Source organism: Macrobrachium rosenbergii, chromosome 47 (genome assembly GCF_040412425.1).
Source record: "Macrobrachium rosenbergii isolate ZJJX-2024 chromosome 47, ASM4041242v1, whole genome shotgun sequence".
Taxonomy (NCBI): Eukaryota; Metazoa; Arthropoda; class Malacostraca; order Decapoda; family Palaemonidae; genus Macrobrachium; species Macrobrachium rosenbergii.
In genome coordinates this window covers 44,587,641-44,602,053 of record NC_089787.1, presented here as the reverse complement: position 1 = coordinate 44,602,053, position 14,413 = coordinate 44,587,641, and the positions used below count along the sequence as shown (strand labels likewise).

Here is a 14,413-nt window from a genome sequence, read left to right as displayed (position 1 = left end):
TAACTTACAATTGCGTTTTTTGACCATTTCATTCAAGTTAAAGTTGACCGAAGGTTGAAATTTTGGCAGTTATTGTGATTTATGTGAAAATATTTCAAAACTGATAAAAGCTACAACCATGAGTTATTTTCTGTTGTATTCTACATGAAATTGCATACATTTTCATATATAAAAGTTTATGTAATGACTAATGTAAAACGATGCAAACATTACGACAATGTGACAAAAGAATTTCTGAGATGTTCGCCGAGTTATCGCAAGAGACATAAGGAAAAAAGTTTTTTTTTTTCAGAAATTCACCATAAATCGAGATATTGCGCTAGAGACTTCCAGTTTGTTGCAAAATGAAGGTACATGATTGAATATTACTAGAATGTAAGAGTTTTAGCTTATAATTGCGTTTTTTACCATTTCGGTCGAGTTAAAGTTGACCAAGGTTGAAATTTTGGCAGTTATCGTGATTTATATGAAAATATTTCAAAACTGATAAAAGCTACAACCATGAGTTATTTTCTGTTGTATTCTACATGAAATTGCGCACATTTCCATATATAAAACTTTATGTAACGACTAATATAAAATGGTGCAAACATTACGAAAACGTGACAAAAGAATTTCTGGTGCGGACATAAGGAAAAAGTTTTTTATAAATTCACCATAAATCGAAATATTGTGCTAGAGACTTCCAATTGGTTGCAAAATGAAGGTAAATGATTGAATATTACTAGAATGTAAGATTTTTAGCTTACAATTGCGTTTTTTTACCATTTCGGTCGAGTCAAAGTTGACCGAAGGTTGAAATTTTGGCAGTTATCGTGATTTATATGAAAATATTTCCAAACTGATAAAACCTACAACCATGGGTTGTATTTTGCTGTATTTTACATGAAATTGCGCACATTTTCATATATAAAACTTTATGTAATGACTAATATAAAACAGTGCAAAAATTACGACAAAATGACGAAAGAATTTCTGAAATTTTCGACAGAGTTACCGCGCGGACGTAAGGAAAAAGTTTTTTTTTCAAAAATTCACCATAAATCGAAATATTGTGCTAGAGACTTCCAATTTGTTGCAAAATGAAGGTAAATGATTGAATATTACTAGAATGTAAGAGTTTTAGCTTACAATTGCGTTTTTCGACCATTTCGGTCGAGTCAAAGTTGACTGAAGGTTGAAATTTTTTGTAGTCGATGTACGGTACGTCCACTCGGCACCCAACAGACAATTTTAGTCGACGTATGATACGTCCAGTCGGCGTTTAAGGGTTAACCAGGAGACAATTTAAGCTTTCTTTGAACTGCAGATAGATGCTTTGTTTGATATTTTGGAATGATATGAAGCATTATCTAAGACAATGAAACACCAAGCTGGAATGTTTGCCAGTAGCTGTGTTTGAAACCATGATAAGAAGCATGTATGATTCATACTGTCATGGTAATCGCCCTTACTACCATTTTTAGATTAAAAATTCAGCAATTCTCCAGGTACAAATCCATTTTCTCCCCAGCATGCACTATGATAAATCTAGCTCTTTTTCCCGTTATCATTCTTGGACAAACGATTCCATCGGGTAATGTCCAACATTTGTTCACACACTTGTTTTGATTGACCCATGTTTCATCCACGTATACATCTAGCACAAAGAAAAAAGAAGAGCTATATACGAGTATATACAGTATACTGTATACATACAGGGTTCCGTTCTGATGGAGTGACGATAACCGAAAACAGTTATCCGCGCCTCTGTTGGGTATATATCGGTGCCAGTACCCAACTATCAGCGCTGATAAGCGGAATAGGTGATTTTGGCGCCAAAAATTGCCAATTTCCATCACAAGACAAGCCCTTAAAACTGTATCACCGATGACCGGGACTGCCTGTGTGTGTGTGTGTGTGTGTGTGTGTGTGTGTGTGTGTGTGTGTATATATATATATATATATATATATATATATATATATATATATATATATATATATATATATATATATATATATATATATATATATATATATATATATATATATATATATATATATATATATATATATATATATATATATATATATATATATATATTATATAATATTCTGCTGTTCGACCTCCTGCATTATTTTAGTAGGAATATACTCCTAACAAAGACAAGAAGAACTCTCTGGGAAAAGCAGAGGGAAGTGGGCTAGGCTCTGTTTTCAAAATTAACTGATCCTGACAGCTTGTAAGTTAGTATTAGAGACCTATCCAACAGGGAGGTTTTCACCAGGTCACCTCTAGTGAGGGTGTTCTTAAGCATTCCTTTTCTCTGTACTATGTATCAACGATGCTTTGTCATTTTTCAGACTGCCGGAGGCTATGGAAGGAGCATTGTTTACGAGAATACAGTGGCCCAACTTGACCCAAGAAAGTCAGGGAGAGAGAGCACAGCCGCCTTACAGAGCACACACACATGTTCGTGCTCTGGCAAATTCTGTCCCTTGTCCCTTTTTTTTCCTTTTTACGTCTTTTTTACTAAGTGAATCGACGTTACACGTTGTTCCAGCTCCCGGCATCCGCTTGCAGTGTGCATGCATCCTACGTGGAAGGTAAGTCTGAATTGACAAGTATTCGCCGACTGGCTGGTATATCTTCCACTGTACTTTTATTTCCAGTTTTCCCCCTTCCTCAGCCACTGACTAGAGATCCTGGTGGAACTATATTTCCTGTATGAAGTCAAGTAGATGAAGTATAACCATTATTGCCTAGTAAGATTGCATAAGATATTTCTCTTGCAGTAAGTAGGATTTAGGGAGAGGTCAATCATAAGTAATACTCAAGCAAGCCTTGGAACCTGATCATACCATTGTTTGGAAGAGGAACAGTCTTTAATATACTCGAATTGCTTACGATAGAGCAACGAGAACGATCACCCATTGCGTTATAACTGAAGCAGGGAAAATATTACTGTGTCCGAAGTTGACTAATTGGCTCATGTAAATTCCCTCACTGTAACAATGCAGTCTTGGTTCTGCACAGGAACCAAGGAAAACGTGTCCAAGGACAGATAGGCAATGTCCCGAAGGTAGAAGGACATGAATGTAGTTTGTTGAGACCACACTCCTGCCCTTAATACCCGTGGAACCAACAGGTTCTTTTGGAATGCAAGGGATGGACCAATGCTCCTACCTCATGAGCTCTCACCCACAACGTACTCCCGTCCACCTTGTTAGATGTAAAGTACACCCGCTTGATCGTCTCTCGAAGCCAGAAAGAAATCATGTCCTTGGACACCTCTTTCTTGTTTGAGCCAGTGCAGTACTAACAAAGAGTCGTCAACACTCAGGCCTGAACTGCCGAATTCTCTTAAGATAATACTGCAGCACCCTAACTAGATACAGCAGCATCTCATCCTGATCATCACTCAAATCTGGTATCAGGGACCAAAGGATTCTGAGTCTTCGCTATGAATTCCAGGGTAAACTCAAGCGTGACAGATTCCCATCCCCTTGACAGCTTAACATCAAAGGAAGGACCATGAAGTTCGCCAACTCTCTTAGCCGATGCCAAGGCAAGCAAGAACAGAGACTTGAGGGTCAGTTCCCTGTCTGACAACTCTTGCAAAGGCTTTTAGGGTGCACAAGTTAGGCTCCGTAAAACGAAAGTCACATCCCACTTAGGGGGCCTGAGTTCCCTGGGAGGGCAAGACCGTTCAAAGCCTCTCAACAGCATAGAGATCTCCAATGAGGAAGAGAGATCAATACCTTTCAAATGAAGAATTTGGCCCAGGGCAGTGCATCTTCAACTTACGGTGGGGGATCTGTTCCAGCGCCACGCTGGAAGTTGATTTCCACCATAAGTAGATTTTTCGCCGTTATCGGCGCTTTAATGATGCCGTAACTTGTGTTTTGGCATTGTAACTTGGTGCAACCATTGTAACTTGATGTTGCATCAAGTTACAGCACTGTAAGTGCCGTTAACTTGATGCCTATTCTTGCTGTTAGCACCATCAATGGTGCTGTAAGTTGAGGATGCATTTAGCCGAGATGGAGGGAAGCTTCTCAAGGCGAAGAAAGACGAGAGTCCACTACCTGCTGAAGAGTAGCTCCGACAAGGGAGACATCCTGTTGACGGTCCCCTGCGGATTTGTGAAGATATCCAAACATCTCTGTTGCTGTGCGGCAAGAAAAGCCTCTCGCTTGCAAGAGATGCTGGACAGTCTCCAGCAGTGAAGTATCACCAAGGCCTGGTGATACCTCTCTACATGCGGACGACAAAGCAGATTATACCATGGGGGAATCTCTCTCGGCACCTCAGAAAGTAGAGCTAGCATGTCCGGATACCATTCAGCATATGGCCACTTGGGAGCCACCAGGGTCACCCTGAGATTTGGGGTGATCACCGCCCTGTTGATCACCTGTCGAATCAGACAAAATGGAGGAAAGGCGTAGGCCTCGAGATTGTCCCATGAGTTCTGGAAGGCATCTTCTAATGCTGTCCATGGGTCTGGGACAATAGAACAGAACACCAGTAGCTTCCTTTGTGCCGGGTTGCGAAGAGGTCTATTGTCGGAAGGCCCCAGAGATTGAACAATCTTTCAGCAATGTCTGGGTGCAGGGACCACTATCCCTATCACCTTACCCTGACCACTGAGCTACCACGTTATGTTTCCCCAAAACATACCTGGATGACAGCTTCACCGAGTGTGCTACCATCCACTTGTGCACCTGCACTGCCAACATGTGGAGTTGAATGGGCACCAGTTGCCCCGGCTTGGTGATGTATGCCACTACAGTGGTAATGTCGCTCATCAACACCACGGAGTCCCCCATCACTCAATCCTGAAACTCTTGAAGAGCTAAGAAAGACACCTTGAGTTCCAGGATATTGATGTGGGGGTGTATGTCGTTCAGTTCCCACACACCTGAGACCAACAACTCTTCCAGGTGTGCACCCCATCCCTCGGTCGATGCATCTGAAAACAGAAGCATCTCAGGAGGGGGAGTGTCTAATGGCACTCCTATTATGAGGTGCCTATCATGTAGCCACCAGGCGAAGTCCTGTCTCACTTCCTCGGAGAAAGGAATCAGAAAGAATGGGGCGTCCCTTGCTGGAGACCAGAACCCCTTCATTCTCCACTGAAGGGAGTGAAGGTGAAGCCGCCCATAAGGAACCAGCTTCTCCAAAAATGACAGGTGACAAGAACGACTTGACAAGCAGAGCTGGTTATGCCTGTTGAGACAGGAACAACTGGCTGCCTCTTTGAACTTGCTGATACGCAAGTCTGAGGGGAAGACTCACTCTTGCTGCTTCCCTATCTATCAGCATGCCCAGATACTTTATCCTCTGCTTGGGTATGAGATCGGACTTCTCGAACTTTATCACGACTCACAGGTTACAACAGAATTCCTCCTCGGAGTTATGAGAACCCAAAGAGGAAAAGCAAGTGATCTTGGTCACTGACAGGGACCAGAGATCAATCCAGGAAACTGTCTGGAAAGCTGCCATGGCAGTCGATTCCAGTGCCACCACCTCCTGCTGTGAAAGGGAGACTCCTTCTGCACAGAGGTGGTCCAGTGACAGGCCCGGGCATAGGCGAACTAGGTCCAGGTCAACCTGTTTAGTCGGCAATGCCTTCTCCAAGGATAGGTAATATTTCTTCTGGTGAATGAAAGGCTGACGAAGTGTCTTGCACAACTGGCTAAACCTAAGAGAATTCTCTTGCCCCGACACAAAAGAATTCACCTGGTCTAAGACCCCACCAGCAAGTCCTGACCATGGCAAGCCCTTTGAGGCTTTGGGTTCTTTCTGGGGTCCCTAAAAGACTTCAAGTACTGACGAACAGTCCACGGAAGCAGCCATGGTCTCTTCCTTGAGATCGTTATACAGTACTGACGAATCAAACAAACAATCTCTGTGTAGGTCCTCTGCAACTCAGGGGTGTACAAGTCCTGGGGAATAGGACCCTTGAGCCCTTCCAGGCCACGGTCTTCCCCGGGTTACTCTCCCTTCTGGAGAGACACACTCACCAGAACCCCCTGGCGGTCTCTCCACCACTTGAGCAAACGAATGGTCTGGTCTGAGGACCATCCCTAGAGTGTAAGCTTTTGTGGATGGGCTGGGATGGGAAAGCAAATGTTCCTGGTCCCACATGCTAAGCCTGTCCAACTCCAGGTAATCCCCGAAGAGGTGGAGGGGACAGGTGAGAGATGCCTAGCACCCTTCACGGACCTGCCGGAGGCTGAAGCCCTGGGGAGGTGAGGAAGGCCGTGGGCAGTCGTTGACCCACAGTGACAACGGCCGTACAGGTTGGGGCTGTCCCAAAGGCATGCTACAGTCTTCTTAAAGGTTGGCACCTCTACAGTAGAAGAAGACTGGACGGGGACCACCTCTTGCCCCTCCTAGGTGAGCAGACCGGTAGGCCGGCATCACCCTTCTGGGACCCTGGCACCGTTCCTGTGCAAGGGGAGAGGGAGCGCCTGCACGCCAGAGCTCACTCTCGCTGGGCCAGGTCTGTAGACTGGACGCCTTTACTGGCCTGGAAAGTCACTGTCGATGCCACGGGTCTGTGGAACCCAGTACAATGGTAGAAGGACCTCACCGCCAGAGAAGGTGACTTTGCAGGACTGGTACCGTGCCACGGAGGTATGTGGAACTCTATGCAGTGGTTGTTCCTGTGTCCATAGACAGGGCGGGAGTGCAAATGAGATATATTAGCCTTTTCCGGAAAGAAGGTTGACCATCAGAAGCCCTACAGAACATCTTATGGCTGGGAGAGGAAGCCTTCTTCTTCCTCCGCTTGTTAGCTTTGGAAGAAAAAGGGGAGGGGGTGGAAGCACACAATGAAGACACTGATGATGATGACTTCTGACTCCTTCTCTGACCTCTTTAGAGTCGTGGCAAGCCTTGGAGAACAGGTAGTGGAGAAGGGCGCCCCCAAGGGGGAGGAAGTCAAGGAGCAGTTGAGGGCACACTACAGCGAGGCAAGATCGTAGGAACCACCGCTGTAGTAGTGGCCCTTGATCTGGTAGACATTGTAACTGTAGATGTAGTTATAGTCACAGTAGCAGCAGTCACAAAGAAGGCTCCCCTGGGAGGCCGAGGGCCATAACTCCCTAAGCTGCTCAGGCTCCACCACACCTGCAACACAAGTCAGGTTAAGAGGGGCACTTTCCATTTGCTCCAAGGGGGAAATTTCACCGAGTGAACAGAGACTGCTGGCAAAGAGTCATACTGGGCAACTGGCCCCCACACATCGAATCTCTCGAACGAAGTAGTAGAAGGTGGAGGGGAGACCGTTCCTTTACGAGTGGTAACAGCAGAAGGCAGCTTGGCTGGGGGTAGGAAGGATCCAGAGAGAACCCTTGGTGTCACCAGCGGCGTATTGCAACTTGATGACACCAGGGAAACCCTCTTCTCTCTCTTCCTTTTCCGGGCAAACTGCATCCACTGTCCAGATGGCCAAACATGACACTCAGGACAAGGGCTTGATTGACTACACACATGCTTCCTGCACAAAGTGCACAGGGTATGAGGGTCGATCTCATGAGAGGAGAGGAACTGACTGCAGGGTTTGTTAGTGCCAGGGCAACACCTCATGACACACAGTCTCCTCTCCTTAGGGTAAGTCATGGGTTTGCATTATATGTATATAAGCAAAACAACAACAAACACTCATATAATAATCACAAACATACCAAAAGAATAGAAAAGTTAAACGGTCAGAGAAGACGTCTAAACTTGATGCCGGCCGAAAGCAAAGTGGAGTGTGTACCGATGAGTGGGTGGGTGGGGCTTCCACCCTCTACCGTTGGGAGTTAACTACCTTGTTTGAAAATTAAATGACCATTCCAGCTCGCACTGCATGCAAAATCCCTATGTAAAGACTGCACGTTTGTATTTGTGTAGGAACAAAAGCAGATTTAGATACTGGATTCACCCTTCTATTCTACAATTTGAGGGACACTAATGGGAAAGCACGATTTTTACGTGTGGGAAGACAATAAGAATGAAATACAAGGACGGATTTAATCCTTACTGGATGGGCATGATCATGTGAGGCATTATAGTATATACCTATAGAAAGAGGAGTGGAGGACTGCCTCAGCTGAGAATCAATATTTTATGCATAATTTGAACGAATTTTGCGGGAAATATGTTCAAATCACTTCAATGGGCCATAAATGACTTATGGCAACACAGGTAGCTCAGTACAGGATAGAGAGAGATCAGTGTGACTTGAGATTTCCTGGGGGCCCGATGTACTGCACCTCCCCATCTCAAGATGTCTTTTCATATATTTGCTCATAAATATACCCAGGATTGCTGTTGGTTTTAGTTCTTATCTTTATGATAGTATGTCACAGCTATAATTGTAATTTTGTATACTAGAGTATAAAGAAATATTAGAAAAATATGTATCTTAGAAAAAATATGTATCTAAATCGGTGAAAGGCACTGGATCCCACAATCGTAAATATTTTATCATAAGTATACTCAGAATCTGTTAATGATTTTAGTCCTTATCACTTATATTATTATGAGAGCCATAATTATAAATAAAATAAAAAAGTATTAGAAAAAAATGTATAACTTGGTAAAATTAGCACATCTTCACGAGTGTCTTAAAAAAGAGGGTTGGAAATATTCACTTTAAACATCCCATGGAAGGTACAGAAAAATTTTTTTAATTTTTTTCTTAAACCATGTGAATTTGCATATCTTCCTCTTCCCACTGATATGCTTCATTTTAAATTGGCCAACCTTAAAGTTTGCCCAGTCTAGGGTGTGCTTGATAAAGCATATATTCTAGCCCGAGCTGTAAAGGTTAACCCAACCTAAGCTGGGGTTGCGTTTCCTCAGCACACTAGATTAGGATAAGTGGCAACCTTATTATTTTAATATAAAGTGAAGATGAGGTATGAAGGCCCCCAGGAGGGGCCAAAGCTTTCCCTAGCTAGGTAGGATAAGGCCCTGCTGCTCTAGGTTAGAATAGGCCACACCCTTAGTATTTTAATTTTTAGTTAGGTTAGCAGGGTAGTTTGCAGATTGACGGGATAACCTCCAAACAGAGGTAAAATTTTACAAGTTGCCAATAAGACTCCAGCCAGCCATTTTTGCACGAAAAACCATTTTGAGTCTTTCATGCAAAAATGACTATGAAATAATAGGGCACTAAAAGAACCTTAAAATACCAATATAACTTCATCAACGGGTGTTCACTGGTTACAATTTTGCCGTATTAGCTATGGAGGGGAGGGGTATTCTTACCTTATGAGTCGTAAATTTACTAATTTTTTTATTTGTCATTTGCGAATAGTGTTTATGGGGTTCAAAATAATGAGAATGAAGAGCTCTTTTCAAAAATGTAAGTTACAATTTCATAGTGTGTATTGGCAACTTCTAAAATAATACCCAAACAGAAGCTACGCCCATTGCTCTGACATTTTAGTGTTACTTGGGGCTTCACCCTCCAGCCAGATCAGGCATGGCACCCAAAGTGAGGTTAGTAGGTAAGTTCTGTTAGGTCAGGACCCAACATTCTAGGAAAGGTTAGGTTTGTTTATGTCTGCAGAACTTGTCCCGTTGTTGATGCTCGCCCCTAACCTATCATTCGGGTCAGGGGCTTAGGGCTTACTCCCATGACCCACAAAACTTAGGATTGGGGTCTTTCTTAGCCAGGCAGCCTTCTAATCGGGTTTGGGGGATCCAGGGACCCAGAAACCAACCTTACGTTGGGTTTAATCCATCCTTGCATTTTACCTGTTCAGTGTGTTTACCAGCCACATTGCCTAAAACCATGACTTCCCACTGTTTCCCAGAATTGTAGGATTTAGGCTAATCCTACAATTAGGGTCCAGTACCTCGAAAACTAATCATTTGCCAACGAAATGAACCACGAGTGTTTAATGCACATTCCGAAAGGAAATAGGTATAGCCTATATGACAGTCAGGACTACATCAAGCTTGGCTGTCCTTCCGTAAAGCCTAAGCGTATGCCGCTGACCTGTGAAGGTTTACAATATAGACTACCTTATACTCATCCAAACATGATACCACAAATGACATTAATTCTGCTATAATTCAAGTAACAACTAAATTGCAACACCAACTTCAATGTTATGGAAGCCAAACCCTTGCTTAATGGCGACGGATGTGACCGCTCTTCGAATTCCAAGTTATAAATTCAGTTTAACTACCCGGGAAAACGTTATAACAACGACAAGGACTTCACTTATGAGCAACATGGTTGGAAGATTCAATAAATGTGTACTTGTACGGTGGATAGTTTTACCTTAGTATTTAGGAAACTATTTATATTTACACACAAGACCTTTCCGTCTTCTGCTAATGAAGAAGAAGTACCAACATGCGAGAACTTCCTGCTCCCAAACAAATCGTCCTAATATTTATTGGGAAACTTACGTCAAAATGAACTTTCAAATTCCTTTAATATTCAGATATCATACAAAACTTTTTACTCTGAAAACAATACTATTGGTAGAATTAATGTTTATTGCAGCATGCGGTTGGTTGTCCTGCTCCCTGCGCAACCACGCAAATTCGTTGACACTTGCGCAGTGATATCATCCCCTGTCGAAAAATCCCTCTCCAGCTCCCATCTGTGTGTGTGTGTGTGTGTGTATATGTATATATATATATATATATATATATATATATATGTATATGTATATGTATATGTATATATATATATATATATATATATATATATATATATATCACACATTACCACAGGTGAAAAATAAGAAACGGGGTGTAGGTCCTGACCGGTTTCGACTTTATTTCAAGCCATTGACGAAGGACTGATACAGAGTGTGAGAAGTCACAAATATATATACTACAAGAACAGTACTGACGAACATGCACAACCGTTAGAGGCTCCATATCCCCACTCAGGCCAGTGTCGAGGTAGGGAGTGGCCTTTAAAACTCATTTGGCTAAAAATCACAATAGACTCTCAGGGGACATTGCTGATAAACAGACCATACCCCACCTCAGATCCACACCTGACAGGTGTCATGGAGGCGGAGTTTGGAAACTCATTAACATTACTACCCTCGTACTGTGTTTACAAATATGATAATCCTATTTTCATATATCTCTACTGCCTACCTTAAAGTTTAAACAATTTACAAATTTCTTTTGATATTAAAGGATCAAGTTTATACATCCCTTGACTGATATTCATATTATGGTTGTAACTTTCTTTTATGAAGCTAGATTCAATGATGTTCCTTTCCAGTGCATTATTAGAATATACAATCCTTTTGCCCTTCCCAGTTGATAGCATGATTGTTCTCACTAACATGTACAAATATACCACTGTTCCTTGTGCATATCTCACACATTTCTTATGTTGTTCAATTCTTTTTCCAGTGCTTTCCCTGGTTTGGCCAATATAAAAGTTGTCACAAGACTTACACGGAATTTTATATACACACCCTTTAATATTGTCTGGGAGTTCTTGATAAGTACATTTTTCATTGTTGTATTGTTCTTAAATGCGACATTAACACCAAAATTCTTAAGAAGATGAGGGATATCTTTCATACTATTATTATAAGGCAGAACAAGCAAATTTTTTGTGTTGTAAGGTTCTTTCTGGGTTTGATACATAGTCTTTTTTGCCGCTTCATATGCACTGTTTAATACACTATCAGGATATTTCAATTTTTTGCCTGCATTCCTAATCTTATCTATTTCATCATCAATATATTCAGGGCTACATACCCGTAATGCTCTTAAAAACATAGATGAAAACACTGACTTTTTAACCTTATTGCTTTGTCCAGAATAGAAATGTACATAGGAAGAAATATTAGTGGGTTTTCTATACACACTATATTTAAACCCACTACTATTTCTTCGTATGAGGACATCCAGAAACGGTAAGCACCCATCATTTTCCATTTCCATCGTGAATTTAATTGATGGTACTAATTGATTTAACTTAGCAAAAAAGTTTTTTACATCTTGGTTCCCTGGCCATACACAAATTATGTCGTCAACATACCTAAACCATGTTACATTACGTGGGATTATGTTGTTTAATATCTTCTTTTCAAAAAATTCCATATATAAGTTACTTAACACTGGGGATAGAGGGTTTCCCATTGCCATACCAAAATTTTGTGAGTAAAATTTACCATTAAATTCAAATTTACAATCTTTTACACATAATTTAATCAGTTCAATTAAAGTACTTTTAGAAAATGGGATATCCAGCTGTGTGTTCTAACAATTCAGATAAAAACGCCATCAGATCATCTATTGGCACCTTTGTGAATAGTGATACAACATCAAAACTTACAAGCCTGGATTCACTATTAATTTCTACAATATTTAGTTTATTTATCAGGTCCACATTATTCTTGATATTTGCATTTGAGATGGTACCTACTAATGGGTTGAGAATATCTACTAAGTACTTCGCTAGCTTGTATGATGCGGAACCAACTGAACTGATAATTGGCCTGGCAGGAAAGTTTGCTTTGTGAGTTTTTATTGTACCATACATGTATGGTAGCGATGGAGAGGTCACACACAACTTTTTTATAAGGCTTTCGTTACCTTTTAACAGGTTTTTCACTTTCTTATTGAAACCACTATTCACATTGTCTATCGGGTTCTTATTTAATTCTTTATATGTATTATCATCACCTAAAAGATTTTGCATTTTTTCTATATATTCACTTTTATTTAAAATTACAAGGGCGCCTGATTTATCTGCTTTTGTCATGTGTATATTTTTATCTTTTTTCAGTTCATTAATAGCAACCATAAATCTTTTTGTGGACGTTTGTGGTGTCTGATTTTTTCATACTTCCATAAATCACTCCCTTAACCATGTTCACTTCTTCATTCGTTAAATCACTATATTTTTCCAAATTACACAGTCCTTTAGTTATTTCCACACTGTTCCTTCCGCCAGGAGATAAAGCAAAGTTTAAACCGTAGCCTAAGGCACTAGTTACATTTCTATCCAGCTGTTTGTTTGATAAGTTGACGACACATTCATGATTGGCGTTGTTGGTCCAAGGGCTTCTTTCAATCAACAGTTTCATTTTATTATCGTGTTTCCGTTTCAGTTTCCGATACACTTGATTCCTCATCTTCACATGACAATATTCACGGAGGGAATCTCTCCAATCTGGTGGTATTGAGACTTCAAAATGTCGTCTTTTCCTCGTGAGATCTTCAAAATTCTTTTTGGTTTCCAATGTTTTGATGTTGATATGTTTTTCCAATATGGCACGTTGTATTTCACCGAAGGGTTGGTCTTCTAATTTCAGCAAGGAATTGGTTATGAACGATCTTGGTATCACTTGTTCATCCCGACATTCACGTAAAAACCGCAGGTGTTCCTTGTTGGTATGAGCTTGAGTGAGGGCGTCGGCCGTCAGAGAATTTGAATTTAATGGTAAATTTTACTCACAAAATTTTGGTATGGCAATGGGAAACCCTCTATCCCCAGTGTTAAGTAACTTATATATGGAATTTTTTTTGTTTTGATATTAAACAACATAATCCCACGTAATGTAACATGGTTTAGGTATGTTGACGACATAATTTGTGTATGGCCAGGGAACCAAGATGTAAAAACTTTTTGCTAAGTTAAATCAATTAGTACCATCAATTAAATTCACGATGGAAATGGAAAATGATGGGTGCTTACTGTTTCTGGATGTCCTCATACGAAGAAATAGTAGTGGGTTTAAATATAGTGTGTATAGAAAACCCACTAATATTTCTTCCTATGTGCATTTCTATTCTGGACAAAGCAATAAGGTTAAAAGTCAGTGTTTTCATCTATGTTTTTAAGAGCATTACGGGTATGTAGCCCTGAATATATTGATGATGAAATAGATAAGATTAGGAATGCAGGCAAAAATTGAAATATCCTGATAGTGTATTAAACAGTGCATATGAAGCGGCAAAAAGACTATGTATCAAACCCAGAAAGAACCTTACAACACAAAAAATTTGCTTGTTCTGCCTTATAATAATAGTATGAAAGATATCCTCATCTTCTTAAGAATTTTGGGTGTTAATGTCGCATTTAAGAACAATACAACAATGAAAATGTACTTATCAAGAACTCCCAGACAATATTAAAGGGTGTGTATATAAAATTCCGTGTAAGTCTTGTGACAACTTTTATATTGGCCAAACTGGGAAAGCACTGGAAAAAAGAATTGAACAACATAAGAAATGTGTGAGATATGCACAAGGGAACAGTGGTATATTTGTACATGTTAGTGAGAACAATCATGCTATCAACTGGGAAGGGGCAAAAGGATTGTATATTCTAATAATGCACTGGAAAGGAACATCATTGAATCTAGCTTCATAAAAGAAAAGTTACAACCATAATATGAATATCAGTCAAGGGATGTATAAACTTGATCCTTTAAT

At 40.7% G+C, this 14,413-nt stretch overlaps 1 protein-coding gene across 8 annotated transcripts in view; it reads right to left on the bottom strand.

The window, feature by feature from the left end:
* The window catches only part of LOC136830818 (serine-arginine protein 55-like), an 88,035-nt gene extending 77,673 nt beyond the window's left edge, over positions 1-10,362 (bottom strand). For 4 of the 8 annotated variants that reach the window (XM_067090759.1, XM_067090766.1, XM_067090762.1 and 1 more), the window contains exon 1: positions 10,272-10,362. The gene's annotated coding sequence lies outside the window, so the exon portion shown is untranslated. Of the gene's footprint in view, positions 1-10,089; positions 10,182-10,271 lie in introns of those variants that run through there. The other 4 variants (XM_067090760.1, XM_067090763.1, XM_067090764.1 and 1 more) reach the window with 3 other exon arrangements.
* Between the last annotated feature and the right edge of the window lie 4,051 nt (positions 10,363-14,413).